Consider the following 13,413-nt stretch of genomic DNA (forward strand, 5'->3'; position numbering starts at 1 on the left):
TAATTTCCCTCGCCTGTGCTCAGGCCTAGCGACCTGAGCTTTTCACGCGGCGCTGGGAAATTTACTGCTTTGACAGACTAACCAAGCGCACTCCTCCTAATTTGTATCAGCTCAGATTTGTTTTTGTTTTGGCGTCATCTTTATTTTTTATTGCAAATTACAGAATGCCCCGAGTAATCTGGTGGGTCCGCTGAATGCTAATGAGCTTCACACAGGACTTACCGTTCTGGGAATACGAGCCGGATGTTTATGATTATTGGAACTTTTCCTCTCAGTCAATGTTTTCTTCTCCTTTCTCTCTCCCTTCCCCTTTCTGCCTCTGATGAGCTTCCTGATCATCATAAATCTTGAGCCAGTTGTGTCCCCTGAGCAGAGCTACTGATCTTGTAATCTACTGTACCGCCCATGCAACCAGATTTTAGTGTAAAGGGAGATTGTTTCTAAGGAGAGTGTCAGAGAAAGGTCAGGATATTTTCAGTGGAAATACAAAAATGGCAAAAGGAAATCAGATACTTTTTGAAGCACAATATAGTTTACTTGAGCTAAATAACAATCCGCTGTGTCCTTACAATGCTGTCAGGCTGTGATGAAATGCTGCTGGCTTATTGTACGAGATTGTGATTTGAAATTCCTCCATATTTGAGTGGAATTTGTTGGATAAACTAACTTTTTTACTTCCACATAAGCACGATCGTACAGGCAGCACTGTAGCTATGGCTGCTTTTTTTTTTCTTTTAAAAAAAGGAACACTAATGTCATTAAATCAGTCGACCAATTTTAAGTGGTGGGGACTAATCAAATGATTCCAAAAACTTGTCAAGGTTATGTGGACAGATGCAAAGCTAAATTAAATTTCACACAGTGGCTGCTTGAAGGAAGATTGAAAAGCACTAAATAGAGTTCACCTCACATGCAGCTGGTTTAATCATCTGAGCTGATGCCTGCAAGAAATACGTTGCATCTCTCTTACACTCCTTCTCTGATACAGTCCATCTTGATTTGAAATGAAAACGCTCCATCCCATTTTTTTTTTTTACATGGCATTAGGGGTGTGAGCATTGCCTTTCAGATGATTAGATATACGTATTTATATGATCCGTGATACATTTGGAATGATACGATGTGATGGTGAAATTTAAAATTTTTGTGATTCAGTTCAGCTACAATTTAGTATTGAATCAGCTCATCATTCATCATTAATCATTTGGGAAAAACATTATAGTTGCTCTGGAAAAAAAATCTTCCTGTAGAGCCTACATCCTATTTTCTATCTAATTATCCTCCACCTGTCTTCATCTGAAACCATTGCACACCAAATGTTGAGAATAACTTTTTTTTTTAACCTTTTCATGTGGCAGGGGTGAAAAAGACCAGTCCTAATATTTTTAAGTTACATAATATGGATAGGGTAGGAATTTTGTGTAAACAGCATTACTTTTCTTTAAACCTGTTGGAGGATGAAAGCTTAGGGGCCAAATCTGCTACATTTAACTAAATGCCATAAACTGGACTCCAATTGCAAATCAAGGAGTCCCAAAAATGATTAATAAGTGTGGTCTATAATACTCTGAATTAAGTATGTGGCCAGTTTACTCATTAGATTTCTTTTAGGAATAGCATAGATTTGGGGCTTTTGAGAAAACATTCAGGGCTGGAGCACCAGAAGCCATCCTCTGCTCTGCCCCTGACTCTGACATTTCTGAAAGTATGTTTTTTGGGGGTTTTTTTTGCAGTCAGATTGCTTGAAGTAACTTAAGTATGTGATGGTATAAAACAGAAGAAAGCACATTCAGAGAAAGAGAGATTGGTTCATAACAAGTGCATAATGTTTTACCAAATTTCACTGAGAACTAAGGTTTAATTTTTGGTTGTGTATCAATATAGCCATATCTAAAAGTCATATCTAAAGGTAGCCTAATCTGAACAGATTGGGAAAAAACATAAAATGTGCAAACAGTTAGAAACTAATGTTTTTTGCAAATTACTATTGGCCAATAACTTATCTTAGCTGTGACGCTCCCCTCAAGAATAGCCTTTTGACATTTTGACATGCCATAATAGGAAAAAAAATACAATGTCTGATTTTTTTTTTATTTGAGTGAAAGCAGTGCTGTGAAACAGGCCCAGTTTTCCTACTGTACTGTGCTATGCTACTGCTTTTCTGTTTTCCAGTACATATCAGTGGTTGATCTTTCCACCCCTTCACAGCTGTACAGTCAGTACAGTGCTTAAACTCTCACATGCTTGACTTTTCTCTTTCCCTCCTGTCTTTACTCTAAACAGGAAGGTAGGTGTGATACTTAATGTCAAATCCTCCCTGATGATCATCATAGCCAATAATACTGTATTTGTTGTTTTCACAAAGTCAAAAAGAAAGGTATAGCTTATCACACACTGGGTGACATCACCAAAATGAAGCAGGTGACACAGGTTTCAGATCCCAGTGTGAGATTATGCATTTCTTAAACGTTAATCTGTGGAAAAACAAACAAGAGGCACCCAGTTGGTCATGTGGGGGAGGAATCACGCTGCAAGTAAGCCAGTTTGAATGAGATACAAAAAGTCCTCCTGCTTTTTTTTTTACATTACAGATCATGCATGTGTAAATGTGCACACGTGTGAGATTTAGTGTATGTGTCATAGCTCTTGCACATGTCATTAGTGTGTATAGGAATGTGACTGATGACTTTCATTAGCGGAAGTGAACAAGGATTAGGCCCCCTTCAGTGTTGCCTGCTTTCACCTTTACTTTTCTCTAATGATTTTCCCCCTACATCCTTTCCTCAAGGTTGACCCTGTCACTCCAATGGCCTACTCTTCCTCCCTTTCCTTCCTCATTCACTCAAACACACAACTTTCTTAACTCTCACTTACACACACAACAATGTACGCAGGCGCACGTACGCCATTTAGCAGGGATCCAAATAAGGCATGCTGTGTGTGTGTGTGTGTGTGTGTGTGTTTGTGTGTGTGTGTGTGTGTGTGTGTGTGTGTGTGTGTGTGTGCGTGTTTTGTTAGGTAAACAAAGCCTGGCTCCTTTTATTATCAATGAAGCATAACCAAATCAATTTATAAACAGCCTTATCTGCTCACAGGAACGCGGGTAGCCCAGGAGCGATTAACTCCAACAGCCGTTAACTCTTTGCATACAAAACTACCATCGCTAAGCTATTTAAGCGATAGGGAAATGTGGGACGGAGTAGAGGGGGGGGGGGACTGAACTTCATTTGTCCTCTCAAGTGTATACACGTGCATGATTATGTCTATGGGTGTGTATGTGTGCGCAGTTGTTAAGGGGAAAATTCCCCATGATGGCACGTAGGTAAAAGAGGTATATGCCGAGAGAGAGGAAGAGTGAGCAACAGTAGAGGAGGGGTTGGGTGAGGCAGGGAGGGTAGGGGAGTGAATTTCGACATGTCATTTCTGAAATTGAGTTTTGATAACTGACAATTTGTTCAGCTAGTGAAATGTCAAGAGTCCAAAAAGATTGATGAAGTGCATAATAGATGTCTCAGATTGACTCTCCGCTGTGGGCTTGAGTCCCACGCACGCATCAGACCACCGAAACGATACAGAAATGAGATCTCACACATGCACACAAGCACACACAAACAGATACACACTTGACTGCTGCAGAGCACCTCTGATATGGAAAACTGGTCCACGTCAATTTAGTTGGGGTAGATTTCTGCCTGAACACGAAAGTGTCATTCAAATGCTGGTGGCCACTGACTGAGGGTTTGTAGATTTATTAGGAGGCTGAGTTGTTGTAATGGTCTATGTAGCATTATAAATGAGACCACATTAATGTAAACTGTATTTTTCTGCCTCCTACTAATGTGATCTGTACAATGTTCATGCACCCAAACACTGATCTCCCACTGGTTTTACAGTTGGCAACTTGCATGACTGCAGCTATTATTACTATAATATATCTGCCAAACACATTTAAAAAAAAAAAAGTTTTCAACACACATTACGACATTCATTCTGAGGTGCAAAAGTCAGAGTGTTGGGATTCTCTCGAGGTCCCGCATATCGCTGTTTTTTTTAACCCGAAAACAGCCGTCAGTCGAGTTCCCCTACTGACAGTGCAGACGTTTGCTGTATCAACACACACACACTCTGAGTGTAAAGTGTGTCTGTGTACTGTACGTGTGACAGCTCAGACAGCCTGATCTCCAAACTTACAGGAACTGCTGTGGTTTCTTTTCCACTTTTCACTCCTGTTTCCTGTCTGTGCATAATGAAGTGAAGGCACACAACTCAGGATAAACCCAGTCTTTTTGCTCGTGTTGAAACATACACATTGAGCAGGCATAGCTTTGCCTCAAAATGAGTCACCCATACACTGAATCTGCCAACATTTATGTCTTTCTACAGGCTTTGTATGCATTTTTGAAGTATTTCCTATAACCCAGAAGTGGAATGCATATGGTTATACAGCCTCTACTTCTGGCAAGAAGCACTGTTTCTTGTGGCAGCATGGAGGATAAGCTGCAAGAATAGAGGAGACCTTTGGGTGACACAGGAAGGAAAAACAATGATTGTCTTCAAGTCAGCTATACTGTTAACTCGTTTATCAAAGGTTTAAGTTAAAAGTATTAAAAAAGAAAAGGTTTTCATGGCCACATTTCTCATTTGAACCTATTTACAGCCTACTTTGTATTGTTGTGCAAAGAGTCAGGGTTGCAAGGGCAGTCACAGCTTTCCTTTGTCAGACTTTTGGAAAAGGCCCAATGTCTTAAGGTCTTTAAAGCAGACTGTGAAGGTGATTGAAGCAGCATTATATTAGGAAGAATATCAGCATGTCATCTGTATAAAGACAAGACTAAGGTGTTGCATGTTGTAATGTTGATTGGGCTCCAACAGAACTTTGCAAGATACCATGATGTATTGCTTTACACTCCGAGACAGTGATAGACACTGATTGCTACATGATCTTCAATTTTACGTCTACATTAGGGAAGGTACCAGCCCGGTCTCATAGAAATACATGAAATGGAAATAATCTCTTAACACAATTACATGGTGGTGGGCATGAAATGTGTTAAAATTATGGGCTGGCAACAAAAAAGAAAAGAATGAAAAGTTGATGAGGATCTTATAGTGTGGGCAGGATGGGTGGAGTGGGTCAAACAAACATGGACTTCCAGCCAAAAGACTGCTGTTCATGTCCTGTGTGAAACCAAAGGCCAACTTAGTTATATGACTTCATGGACTTTTAGTAACTATACAAATTACTTTATGTAGGTGCTTTACGTAACTTTGCAAAGTACTTTACATTGGTACTTAACAAAGCGACACAAAGTACATAAGTTTACTTCACCTCTCCCATATGAAGCTTTTTTTATGTACCAAAACTGCGATCTTTTCCCAAACCGTATTTCGTATATCCCTAAACCTAACTAAACTAAACTGTTTTCTAGTTGCCAGCACATAATTTTAACACATTTTGTGTCCATGTATGTGTATATGTTGCATCCATTTCACATATTTGTATGAAAATATAGTAAATGTATGATAGATACATATATCAGCCATAGATTTCAGACTGAGATGTTTGATTGGGTTTTTTTTAAGAATAAGCTAAACCCTTGAATTGAACTTTATTGGTAGACCTTATATAATTGTGTTGTCATCCACTTGGGGGAAAACATGCGATATATTATATATTCACCAAAGAAATAGCTTTTAGGGGCATTTCTAACAATATGTATATATTTGTAAAGATGTCTGCTAATTAGGCATTTTTGAATCCATATGTGTCACAGTTGGGAGTTACTCAGGGAGAAGTAGTGATAAGAGGGCTGTTGTCATTGGGTAAACCAAGGGAGAATAACAACTTGTGTAAATATTCAGCAGTGTCATCTTATTTGCTTGATACAATATAAAAATTCACCCCATATGTACCCTGCGAATGTTTTAGAATACATGAAAGGCAAGGCAGATAACTAAAGACGGGTGAAGGGAGACTTTGATTGAGAAAGTCGATTGTTTTCACACCATTTGCAGATTTCTCTCTTGTATTAAGAAGAATGGGATTTTTTCAGAAACACCACCAAATCAACTGACTTTTTTTGGCAGTGTGCAGGCTTATAATATCTGTGGCAGAAGTATAATTTGTTGCCCATAGCCACACATTCAGTCTCCTAAATCCCTTCTTTTTGTTTTTATGGTGACAACCACATATCATATTAAAAGCCTCTCATGCTTATGTAAAGACATATCATGTGTTGGAGAGATGTTAGCTTTGCAACTATAAACATAAATGATCTGCATAGGATAAGCATCAGAAGTAGAGTGGCTCCCAAGCTCTCTTAACACGTGTGTCACTGCCGACAGTGCCATATTTCACAATAATCTGCAACTGATAATTCAGGGCACATAGTAACTCATAATTTGGATTTTCAGAAATTTGAATGAAGGCAGTCTGCAGTAGATTTAAAAAGCCTAGTGTGGAAGCAGAAAGACTTCTAAGTGAAACATCCCCGAGCTCACAGGAGCGAGCCAAGACATCTCTCTCCTGTATTTGTCTAGCTCAAGGGTGTGACTCACAAAGGTCATGCGTGTCATTAAAATTAAGGCATCAATAGATGAGATATTTTCACAAAGGTGACACTCTCCCATTCCAGCGTAATTAGTCTCATTTTTATAGCGAGCAGGTCACTTAAAAGTCAATTCCAATGATCACGCCGATGAATCTTTACACCAGGTGATATAAACCTGTTATGCTGTGGGTACGAATCCCCAGTGCACAGCACGCCTAGCCTCTGTAATACCTGACTTTAGGAAGAGGTCCAACTTTTCCTGTTATCTTTGGGTGTCCTCTGCGAGTTGTGTGGATGCAGCGCTCCAATAAGCCTTAAGGATATTGGGAGCCATCCAGGAAATATATCTGACATAACAAAGGAGTTTTGAAGAGCAAAAGCAAACGGCCTTGATGGCATTGAAGACATAACTTTATTTAATGCATTTTTTTGCATTAGCTATTGAGTCATACTTTAAATACACAAGTCACTTTGGCTGATGTCACCAAATTAGCACTTCAGCACGAGATGTAAAATGTGCGTTATTATATCAGCATAAGACAAACAGTAATTTTAGTCTTTTTATTCACTTGGTTTGGCTTTCTCTCCTGTGAGGATCTATTATGTTTGCATCATGTGAGTGTGTGGGGGCTGCACCAGCTCTCTGCAATCATTGCAACTGCTTCCCCACTGAATTCTGCTCAGAGCAACACAGCAACATGTTATCAATTTTACCCTCATTTACACACATTAACCAGTACAAACTTTTGAAATCGAGTGGCAGGCTTTTTGATGAACTATGACAGTGGCTCCAAACCTATTTTGCTTATGACCCTCAAAGAATAGTTCCATCTTTTGGGAAATATATTATTATATTATATTATTCATAGTCACCTGGAGTCTTTGCTGGTTTCCTGGCAACTTCACAGTGATGACAAGAACTAGTCAGGCACACAACCACCCATAAACCATAACGTGTCTATTTTACGCTGCAGACGTGGGTGGGACAACAAAACCCTGGGCACATGCACAAGGTCCCACCACCTCTCCTACATAGGAACAAGACATATAGACATATAGATTTTGTGGGTTTGTGTCTCTTTGAGGTCCTTCTGTGTCTATTTCAGTGGTTTCATGTCTCTTTGAGGACGTTGTTTTGTGTCTTTGTGGTTGTTTTAGGAGACATTAGGAGAAAGCAAATAACAATATTTCCCAAAATCTTAAACTATTCCTTTATTAGAAAATAATGTCTATTTCAGACCTTTCATGACAGATCTTAGCAAAACATTCACACTCCCAACTCTGCAGTTTGGTCCGTGGCCCTACTGTATGCTTCAAACTATGACACTCATGGTACCCCTCTAGCGTCTGTTTTGGACACTCAGGGATGCATATAAATGTTATTACCTTCATAGTGTCTTTTTCAAAACTACTTCAGGTTTAGGGTTAGGGTTAGCACCCTATTTGGACTTTCTTCATTCTTTATACATCACTGCCACAGTTGGGTTTATGTTGAAATTACTGAAAGCCTGGTGCGTCTCATACCGTGCTCAAGGGTGCCTTGTATGTTTGAATCAGATTGTAATAGCCGCTGACCTAGCTGCCATATTTGACACCCTAAGAATGAGAACAGGCTGGTTTTCGAGGTCTGAAAAGGTAAAGTTATGCAACATTTCATGACAAAGAAGCAAAAGGTAATAGAAAAATACAAAAGTGAATATAATATGAAGAATTTAGATACTCTTATTTTCTAACCCGGTAATCCTCAGGTGACTGTCTCATAAGCCCTGGTGAGGGTCTGGACCCTTAGGTTGGGAACTACTGAATTATCCCAGTCCTTATGACCATACTTTGTATCCAACTGATGTAAGCTAAATGAAAAATGTTTTCCATCAGCCAAACTATGAATAGTATTAAAGATATCTCTACATTTAGACCCGGCAGTGACTGTACATTAAGTGTTAATTCCTTACTGTTGGAACATTAAACATGATGCAGTTTTCCTTTGATTAGAATATAGACTTAGAAGAACTGAGCCTTTATGTAAGGTCTCAGTGTAGCCCCCGATTTGTTCTACCGTATGCAGAGTGTATCTTGTGCGTAAACACACTATTAGAGTTTAGAGCAGAGGGGCTTGTGCAGCTCCTCTTATCTGCCAAGGATGCCTCTGATGGCTCCTGATTGAAATGCCAGCTCTGAAGTTCTGTGCTCAGCCACACGTGTAAACGCCGCAACAGAATGTAACTTATTCCCTCAAAGCGCTTGTTTTCTCTCCCCAGGCAACTGGAGATTAGTTAGTTCAAATTCTGGACGGGTGCTTTTTGAAGAAAGCCGTTTTCGGGGAGATGCGCATGAAAAATTGGCAAGCAAGCATTAATATGTATAATTAATTTTGTTGTTATCCACATATTTGAGCAACGGAGGGAGAGGTGCAGACTGAATTCTGAGCCTGTGCTCGTAGGAACCCAGGGACAGCATGTGGATCATTTTTAACATTTACATTCCAATTCAATTTGCTCAACTGGAATTATCTGGCTCCCCTTCTTGGTGGAGATTAATTCAGTTTCCTTGTTGTTCATTTCTAAGTTTAATAACATAACCCAAAGGTATTTCTTTTTTTCAGTGAACACAGAAAAATTTGTGAGCCTTCTCTGCATTCTCTGTTATTTTTGTCTCCTTGTAGATTTCAAATTTTCCCTATACATGAATATATTATAAATTCTCATTCTGCCATTATCAATATGTTCTCATCTCAGGCCAGCAGCCAGAACTAGACAAGATAATCAGCCTCTGTAGCGAGAAAAAATGTCTTGCAGTTCATCATCGCAGTTCTTTAAGTGAATATGTATATAAACACACCCAGACTGTCGACACACACAGACACAAAAGAAGAAGAAAAAACCAACAACCAGTGCATCTGCTTTTCCCTGTCTTCTCAATCACGATCAATTTGACACCTGCTCGTTGCACCATGTTACCACAAAGGAATTCACAGACCCAGTTTCCAGGTGTCTGGAGGCCTTGACGCCAGCCGCCGTTTGTCTCATAGGTGGCTCGAAGCGTGCCGGGGGTCGCTGGTCCCTTCTCTGCCACCCCCTCATCAGGATAATTAAGCTTTCTCAGCCTGCTGCACACAAATGGGGAGATTCGCCAGCCCCTCCAAGTTGTAGAGATAGTCTGCAAATTGCCTCTGATTCGCCACCTGATTGTGCTATGATTATGTTGTCACTGGATGCTGTGATTATGATGGCCCATAATTGCTGGTGTGCATTAGCTGCTGCACAACGCCCCCCGATCTCTCTGTCTACCTGTCTATGTATCTATCGACCTCCTCTCTGTCTATAAGTCTTGCTTTTTCTCTCTCTCTGTGTCACCACTCTGCCTCGATTTCTTTCTTTTTCCTCACTAATTCAGAAAAACACGCTGGGAATCCTGTTGTGAAACACTTTGATGTTCCTTAATGTGAGGTTGTATGCTTTTTTTGGATGCAACGTGTGCTTTGTGTTTAATTCTTCATTTTCTAACATCATTAAACCACTGAACAGTCATGCATTTATTTATTGTTGAAAATATATGTTGATTAGACTTGATGTTTATCCGTCAGGGCCACCTGAGAGCAAAGATTGCACACCAGCACCTGAGAAAAACTAACTCACATGCAGCCTCTTCCCAGAACACCTGGGTTATTTAATGATCTAGCCAAGTTGTGTGTTTGTGTGTGTTGTTTGGGATGAGACGGCAGTGGGGGTATTGTTTTACAAGATGTACAAACACACTTGTCCAACATGCATGCATCCGAAGTGTCCCCTCATGGCACAGGATTCTCATTTTCCTGAATGGCATCAAGTCACCTGCGGCAAGCCAGCAGAATGTGCCACATCTTTCTTGGCGTGGGGAAGCCATTTGTTTGGGTGGCAAAACAGAGAAGTGTTTATTTGGGCCTGTTGGACTGACGGTGTCCCCTGTCAAAGCGACGCTTCAGCTGTCAGCATTTGAACAAATGGGGACTAATTTGCATCTCATTAATCCCACCTCCCCTCCCAGCTCCTCTTGAAGAATTTGACTTTCTTTTCCCTCCTCCTCCTCTCTGAATTCCCTCGATGTTTCACGCCGCGTTACTGTCTTAAGCCAAGCTCATTAAAAGACAGAACTTTTCTTGAAGTCCAAAATCACTCCAACTGTTCACACTAAATGACTAATAGACATGTGTTTTCGCTCTTTTCAGGTCTGGAGTGCTTGATTAAAAAGGCATGACTTGGACCCTTGATGAGCATATGGATTAAAAGCGCTCAGTGATTGCCTGGCCATTCCCCCCACTCTAATTGAAAGCCTAATGTGCACCCACCGCATATTAATTAAAACCAGAGGTTATAGGCCCTTGGGGCGCACCATTTAGGTCTCTCATTAAAAATTAATAACCTCAGTTAATTATTATTATCGTGTTGTGAATCACGTCAGCAAATAAATAAGACAATGGGCTATCTTGCTCTAACCCCCCTTCAACAGAACGAGCATTTCGTGGGAGGGGGTAAACACAATCCAGACCAGTTTTTAATCAGAGAAAAACCAAAGTATATTTACCTTGTCCTTGCACAGTCATAATGCATTTGGCTCCTAATCAATGACACAAACTACACAATGAATTAGGAAGGAAATCCAGCACAGAATGTAGAAAAGTAGGCCATAATCTATAATACACTCTGAATGTCAAACTGCTCAGGAAAAAAACAGTTATATAAAGGGTTTTGGGACTGCAACCTTTTAGGTACTTGCAAATGACAAACTCTTTTTGCTCTGTGCAAAATATCATGCAGAGATGCTCTAGTTAAGTTATAACTTGTAGGCTTGAACATTAGGCCTTCATAAAATCATTTTTGAGCCAGTCAGAACAGGGACACATAGAGTGACTGCTTCTCTGCAAACAGGATTTGAGTTCAAATCAGTTGTGTTTCAACTCAAAATCATTTATTTAAACCTTGACAGTATCAGTGTTTACTTGAAATCTTTGATTTTCAAATAGCTTTCTGGAAGTTTTTTTAAGAGTTAGACTGTCCTAATCATGGCCATGTGTCTGGTTGTGCTTGGTGAAACTAAACTGTAAACTCATTCATGTGTCTCTTATGAGTTATACCAAAAGACCAATGCGCATAGAGCGTGCAAGAATACTCCTTAAATACCCCTATTGACCCTTTAATACTCTCATGAGAGTGGTTTTATGTTGTATTTCTCTCTCTCATGGTTTTCTTGGAACCCTTGTTGCCATCTTAAATGTGTCAGTGTTGTGCTGAGCTGGTCAAAGCTTGTCTTGAATAATGTTATTGTTTCTTTCAGCATTTCTATCTCAAATACACCAATAAATTACTTGTGTATCAGTGAAACCAAAGCAGAAGTGTCTTAAACCTGCATTCTTTCATATGGCCGATTCCACTGGTTACAAAAAGAAGTCCGGTTCTATAGAAGTCTGAGGAAAACTCTCTACTTTCAACATGATTTGTGATTTTAGGGTTGTGATTGTCTTCTTCAATAGAGCATAATATTCATTTTGTTAATCATGATCCCATTCAGAGTAAAACTGATGATAAAACAGGGGTATGCTGTAGGGTGCTCCTACCTTGTTGTCAACAAGTTGCTACTGATTCAGTGTCCTCATGTCTTTGAGACCCCCCCTCACACCCCCACAGCTCCAAATATGGTACATTTTGGCTCCAATCAAGATGGCAACAGCAAATATTCTGAACTCAAGGCATTTAAACGGCAGTCCGTAGATTAATGGGTGGCATCACAGTGGCTATGTTCACTTCTTTCATATAGTGTAAGCATCAGATGATAGAAGTAGAAAAAAGTCAGACGTGCAAGTCAAAAGCCAAGTTCTTAGTTCCTAAAATCAATCAAGTCAAGACTAGTTCATGGTATAAGTCAAGCAAGACAAATACAGTCTTTGCCCAAGTCAAGCAAATCACAAATCAAGTCAAGTCAGCTCTCTTGTGACATTGGACCAACCAATAAGTTATTGAAAGAGCTGAGAAGACTCATTCGCATACCTTTGTTTGTGGGTTTTGTAGTGATGGATTAAGTTTACATGCTGCTGTTCTCTTCTACCGTCATTGAAAATATAATTCTTGAATCCAAATTTTATTATCTTTGGACTAGCCCCCTACATGATAGCTGCCTTGTGCGCTGGCCTCTGCTGGTCTGTCACAAATCACACAGTTATGTTTCAAAACAAAGCGTAATATCAAGAAAAATGGAAATCTAAAATAAGTCCTTTTGAGTTATCTCTCTTCAGTCTTAGTCAAGTTTCAAGTTGCGAATAACAAGTCAAAGTCGAGTCTTATCAGTGTTAATCACAGTCACAAGTCATCAAATCTGCGACTCAAGTCTGACTTGAGTCAAGTCATGTGACTCGCACACATATGGAATGTAACTGCAGCGTTATATCTTCTTTAAGAAGACATCCTAAAAACATTGTGATGTCCACAACTTGAAGATTCTTAAATTGACTGCATTGTAATTCTAAGAACCAACTCAGATAGATCGATTTTCCCCATACCACCGAGCATTGATATTTTATTAATGTAGACTCTGGATTTATGTTGGAGCGAGCCTTCTTTTTTAATTCTGTGGGAATTGTATTGGATCTTAGTGGAAAAAGCCTCTTTTCACCCCAGTTATTTTATTCCTTGCCACCTGAGCGTAACCTATGGCGGGGTGCCTAGATGATTTCCATGCATATATATTTGATTAATGACATGCCAGCATCACTGTCAAGTCCAATGCCATTCAGCACTGCCAGCTACAAAAGAGTGCTATCACCTTGCAACAGATAATAGAAGAGAGGAAAAGAGGGAAGCTAGTCGTGCTTCATATAGTGATTTTTTTGCAT

At 39.8% G+C, this 13,413-nt stretch overlaps 1 long non-coding RNA gene across 2 annotated transcripts in view; it reads left to right on the forward strand.

Moving 5' to 3' along the window:
- LOC148185648 (uncharacterized) overlaps positions 1–11,879 on the forward strand; it is a 64,594-nt gene extending 52,715 nt beyond the window's left edge. For both annotated transcript variants that reach the window (XR_015775713.1, XR_015775712.1), the window contains exon 5: positions 10,756–11,879. This is a non-coding gene — a long non-coding RNA (uncharacterized LOC148185648). The remainder of the gene's footprint in view (positions 1–10,755) is intronic.
- Positions 11,880–13,413: the final 1,534 nt, after the last annotated feature.

This window comes from Plectropomus leopardus, chromosome 23, assembly GCF_026936395.1.
Source record: "Plectropomus leopardus strain MGB_pleo_1.0 chromosome 23, ASM2693639v1, whole genome shotgun sequence".
NCBI lineage: Eukaryota > Metazoa > Chordata > Actinopteri > Perciformes > Serranidae > Plectropomus > Plectropomus leopardus.